At 52.9% G+C, this 5,754-nt stretch overlaps 1 pseudogene; it reads left to right on the top strand.

The window, feature by feature from the left end:
* The first annotated feature begins 1,557 nt into the window (after positions 1-1,557).
* On the top strand, positions 1,558-2,187 carry LOC123441778 (annotated as a pseudogene).
* Positions 2,188-5,754: the final 3,567 nt, after the last annotated feature.

The raw sequence follows: 5,754 nt of genomic DNA, 5'->3' as shown, positions 1-5,754 counted from the left end.
GCAAAGAACGAGGCCATCGACCAAGCGTACAACAGCACAAACGATGCCTCGGGAGGATGGGACCTCCTGAGGGCCCTGGATGCCGTTGCCCCAGAGAAACGGCTGGGTCATTGACAGGCCCTATGCAAGGAAGCCAAGCCGCAACGACTACCATGAGCAAGCCATCGATTCAAGAGTGAAAGGAAAAAGGGAGAACAACGAAGGTAACATGCAAAAGTTTAATGCCCGACAGGGCAGAGTTCATGGTCCACTATTACGTGAACAAGAAAAAAAGCTAGGGGACGCCTAGGGGAGAGGTTGCCGACACCGCCCTTGGCGCCAACACGCTTGGCGTTGGAGTCCTCCTCCCAACTGGAGACGGGCACCCGGACATATCGCTCCACCAAGGCGTCCACATGCGGGCGCACTTCATCCCGGAGAAGACACCGGGACTCAGCAGGCACCATCTCCATGACGCGGTGGAGATCAAGCTCCGGGACGAGGCCGCGCAGGTTGGAGAAGACGAGTGTCAAGGCAAGGCCCAGAAGCTCGCGCGCGTAGGACACGTTGTCCTCCTCCACACGGGAGATGCCGGCCTCTAGCATCTCCACCACCTTCTGGAAGAAGACGAGGTAGCCCCCGTCGCTGATCACCCTTGGCAGCGCCCGGGCATCCCCCACGAATCGGCGCGTCTTGCGCCGCCCGGCCGACGATGCCCTCGAACTGCTTGACTCGTATGGACTCCAACATCTGGGCGTACGCCGCCTTGTCCTGTGCGGCCTCAACGGCATTTTCCACCTCCTCGACGTGCCTCTGCAACGACGCCAGCTCCGCCTTGGCCTCCGCTTCGTGCTGGCGGACGACCTGGATGGCAGCCTCGGCACTCTTGAGCTCTGCCCGCAGCCCCTCCGCCTCCTCCTGAAGCTCGCCGACCTTGAGCTTCTTGGTTGCGGGCGCTCTGGAGAAAATGGATGATCAACCACCAAGAAGCACACGGTACAACAAGGAAATGGAGTGGAAGCGAGGAACTTACTCGTCGGTGAGAGTCCAGCGGCGGCGGACATGCGGAGACCATGAGAGGCCTCCGCCGCTGCTCCCTGGGGCTGACGAGGGCGCGGACAGAGCCGCGCGTTTTCCCCGGCCATGATCACCTCCTGGAGATTCCATGGAAGACGAAGAAACGGAGGGGACACGAGGTTTTCCTCGGTGGAGCAAAGGAAGCAAAGAGGATGCTCAAGAACGTAGTGCACCCCCCTTGCCAGGGGCGGGGCAGATTTATAGGCGAGTCGCGGCCACCAACCGTCATGGGAGCGCGAGCGCCGCACGCCCCTCGGGGCTGCAAGGTGGGCCAGCGGGAGCATTGCCGCCCATGTCGCCTCATCTGACAATGGAGCGGTCATGTCTGCGAGGGCCGTTGGGCATGGTGAGGCCACACCGATGCCATTAAATGAGTAACAATGATGGCCGACACAGTTCTTGGAGATCGTGACATCATGGTATGGTGTGCCCCGGACGCCTCGAGGAGCGAGAGCGTCGCCGTATGGCGGTTGGACATGTGTGCCGCCTGGCCCGTCGGCCATGAGGGCCCACGACGCTTCAGGCCGCCCTCAACGCTTCGCTGAGAAGCCAGCCCAAGCACGCCTTGGTAGCGGGGGCTACTGTCGGTGTTCTGGAAATGGGGGTACCCAGACCTGCCTGCCTGTGGCCTAGGGTTGGCCCACTTCATCGACCAAAAACTAACAGGTCCGGCACCACCCAAGTGAAGGCCCTCGCGAGGGTCCAAGCCTCACGAGGAGGAACAACTTTAAGACCTGCAGGGGGCCTCCTGAGGATCCCTCCGGAGCGGCGGATATTCCGAGGCTAGACCCGGCCTCAGGAGTCAAGGATGATGCGGAGACAGACAGGTGATCCGCTGACAGCAGGATGGTGCAGTTCCCCCTTTTGTGCGAAGGAGGGAAGGACGTGCGCGGGTTCCCAAGGAATCTTCCAAAGGTTTCCTTTCTAGTTTAACAAAGCCATCGCCGCCAGCCAGCAGGACATACGTCATCCCTGGACCCGTCCCTACAGCGCTGGCAACCACTTTCGCACGCGAAGACCACCATTGGGTAGGGGATCATGTTCCTCTGTTCCCCTTCAAAGTTGGCCGTCGTGAGATCCCTTCCCGCCCTTGCGATGAGGGAAGAGGACCCGGGCCGCTGCTCTATATAGAGGACAAATGACTTCATAGAGGGTGATCCCATCCACCCCGATCCAATCCAATCCATTCATTCGCACAACCGCACCACACGAAGGCCACCCAGCCCCCAGAGGCCCTCGAACACTATACTAGTTCATCCACCAACCTCCACAAGAGGCAATCCACCAAAACAGGAGTAGGGTATTACACTTCTCAGCGGCCCGAACCTGGGTAAACTGTTGTGTTCTCTGTCTTCCTCACCATCGAGTGAGTTCTCTGCCAAACCCAGCGAGTAGAGAGCTAGGTGAGGCGAGCCTGAGAGAGATCTACGTACATGCCCCTGAGTTCAAATCTTTAGGGTTTTGTGGAGCCCAAAATACGACATGCATCATAGGTGGAGGTTAGCTACCCCAAAGCCGGATCAAACACCTTCAACCAGATTTGTAAAACAACACCTAGCACTCTCTACAGCCACACCCTTCTCTCCAAACTCCCAGCACATGTTGCCAGCACCACTCCTCAACTGCAGACGGGTGGCTCCTCCTTTGTTTGATATGAGTAAGCCAAAATCACCAATTTAGTTTCTAGTTCAAATCGACAGCATCTCTTTAAGACTCTCCCTTTGACCGGCCTTGCTCTTCTCAGTTCCTAGTAACCGAGGGGCATCTAAGCCACCCCTTAGAGAAGAAAGACAGTGCCAAAATACCCCAGAGCGCGTCAGCATGCCGTGGCATACAAAACCTGTGCTCTAGGTGCGCTACAGGGTGCACCCAAGGCAAGGGAGGCTAACCCTGGCCTGTTCTCACCTCCCCTCGGTTTCTCTCCATGTCCCCGACAACCATCTGATTCAGAGCAGTCTGAGGGCCCCCTTCTCCCACTCTCTACTAACTCACGTGACGCGTGCCCCCGTGCACCCGATTCAGTCAGTAGGACGTGGCCCCATAGCACGCGCGTAGAGGCCCGCTCCCTCTCATTGAGTCTTTGGAGTCTCAAACCACGTCCACGAAACTGTGGTTTTGACCCCCAAGCTCTCCCTCTCTCTCTCTGCAGCTCTGGTGAAACCACCGGCGCTCCCCCGCTCGGTGCATCGCTGCTGGCATACAAATAGGCCCTCCCCCTCACTCCAGCATCTCACCCCACTCTTCAAGACCCTCAATTGAACCCCTAGCCACTCCACTCAAGCAAGAAGAGCTCCAGTGCTCGAGATCGACTGAGGCCTCCCTGCTTCGGAGCTCCGTCGATCTCGGGCTACAGGCCAGCTCTCTCGCTCCTCTCACCTCCTCCGTGACCGTACTAAGCTCAGGAAGCCTCCCCACCTCTTCTCCGAGCTTTTCCCTGCCCGTCGCACCCGTCTCCTCCACCACCCGAATCATCTCTGTCGGGGCCACGTCGTCGCCGGTGACCCAGGACCTCCCCGTCGTTCATTCGACCACCAACAGGTAGGCGACGATGCCACAAGGCCATTCCTGCAATCTCTTGGCCACAAGGGCATTGGAGCCGCCGCCGGCGTGCCTCTCCTCCGCTCTGCTAGAGGGGGAAGACGACCCCGACATGCATGCCCCACCTGTCGGTGGCCAGTCTCTCGCCCTCTCTCCTCTCTCTACCGCTGACCGCAGGGGCCCGCGCATCAGGTTGAAACCTCATGGCGCGAGCGCACCTAGGCTAGCTGGCTGGCTAACTGGCGTATTGGCCAGTTGGGCCGGCCCCGCCACTGGCCGAGCCAGGCCAGGGGTTGAGCCCCTTTTTTTAAATCTGATTTTAAATGATTTTTGCAAGATTAAATATTTAATAAAATTTAAATATTTTTCAACCACAGTTATTCTAAAAATGTCTAGAATTTATTAGTGTTGTTGTGCAAATTTTTGCAAAAACTTTCATACATAGCTTTAATTAAAATGCCTTGTTTAAATACTTTAGCTCCTAGTAAATAGATTTTAAAATTTTCTTTTACATCAAAACCAGAGACAAACATTTTTAAAACTAAAGTTAAGATTTTTTAGAATAGATTAACATTTTTAAAGTGAGTTTGTTTTGTGTTTTTGAGTGTGCTTCTTATTAGTATTATATTTATTACGATGATAGATCACTCGTTTGACGAAGGAGTTGGACATGAAGACCCCGAAGACCCAGGATACCTAGATGATCAAGGCAAGCAACCCTTTGACCATGTCTAAGAAAATGTTTTATGCATGACATGTTGCTTACTTTATTCTGATGCATATAGTCAAGATTAATCGATGCACCCCAGCATGGTGTTACCTATGGCTCCACCAGAGCACTTGCATTGAGCATGACCTTACCATCTATGAGGGTCACGCTGATAAAAGTTGACAAGTAGTAGTAGTGCTATGCATAGATGAGCATATGCATGATGATGGTAACACAGAGTTGATATCAAAGGCTTTACGAAAACCCCGTCGGGTGCCACTAATGCCCGAGGGTGATGGTGTTGAGTTGGATGACCACATGAGAAAGAAGTGGTGTATCGGAAAGGTTTTGTGTGAGTGGTTTCGGAAATGGGATTAGATTTATGATGTGTCGACCGCCCCAACCTTACATGTGAGACCACGATACCCCTTTATGGGATGGGGCTTTATTGATTACTTTGGTCAGTGCTAGCGAAGAGGCAACATTACTAGTGGTCGGTGTGATATGTGGTCACCCTCATGACGAGGTCGTACTAGGTAGGTCGACTATGTCATTTTTACGTGTTCCGGGCACACCATTGGTCCCCGCATGGATGATACGGTCCAGGGTTGGTGCCCGTAAGACGTACATCATGTGGGTTGTGTACCAATCGAGTGGACTCTTTGTCTAGTGTCGTCAGGGGAAAGGCAATGATCGGGTACTTATCTCGGGTATGTTATATACCGCGAGTCCTAGATGACAGGAAGTTTCCCGGATCTCGCGGGTACAACATACAACCTCTAGAGAGTGTAAACCTATTCGAATAGCCGTGTCCATGGTCAAGTATAGTTGGGTAATCCTGCATAAACCAAGAGTGTGTGCGTGAGTTTAAATGTGCTATCTGAGAAAGACGATCTGACAAGTTTGGTGACTTGGCATATAGGGTGAACCTGAGCTATTCAGCCCTCAGCAGATATGTTGATATCTGCAACCTGTTCTTATGGTTACCATCTAGCTTATAACGCATATCCATACAAGTAATTGATGTTCGAAATATGCCCTAGAGTCAATAATAAATTAGTTATTATTATATTTCCTTGTTCAAAATAATCGTTTATTATCCATGCTAGAATTGTATTGATTTGAAACTCAAATACATGTGTGGATAAATAGACAACACATTGTCCCTAGTGAGCCTCTAGTTGACTTGCTCGTTGATCAAAGATGGTCAAGGTTTCCTGGCCATTGGAAAGTGTTGTCACTTGATAACGGGATGACATCATTAGGAGAATGATGTGATGGAAAAGACCCAAACAATAAACGTAGCATATGATCATGTCAGTTTATTGCTACTGTTTTCTGCATGTCAATGTATCTGTTCCTATGACCATGAAATCATGCAACTCCCGGACACCGGAGGAATACCTTGTGTGTATCAAATGTCGCAATGTAACTGGGTGACTATAAAGGTG

The sequence above is a fragment of the Hordeum vulgare genome, chromosome 3H, assembly GCF_904849725.1.
Source record: "Hordeum vulgare subsp. vulgare chromosome 3H, MorexV3_pseudomolecules_assembly, whole genome shotgun sequence".
Lineage (NCBI taxonomy): Eukaryota > Viridiplantae > Streptophyta > Magnoliopsida > Poales > Poaceae > Hordeum > Hordeum vulgare.
This window is presented reverse-complemented; position numbering and strand designations above follow the sequence as displayed.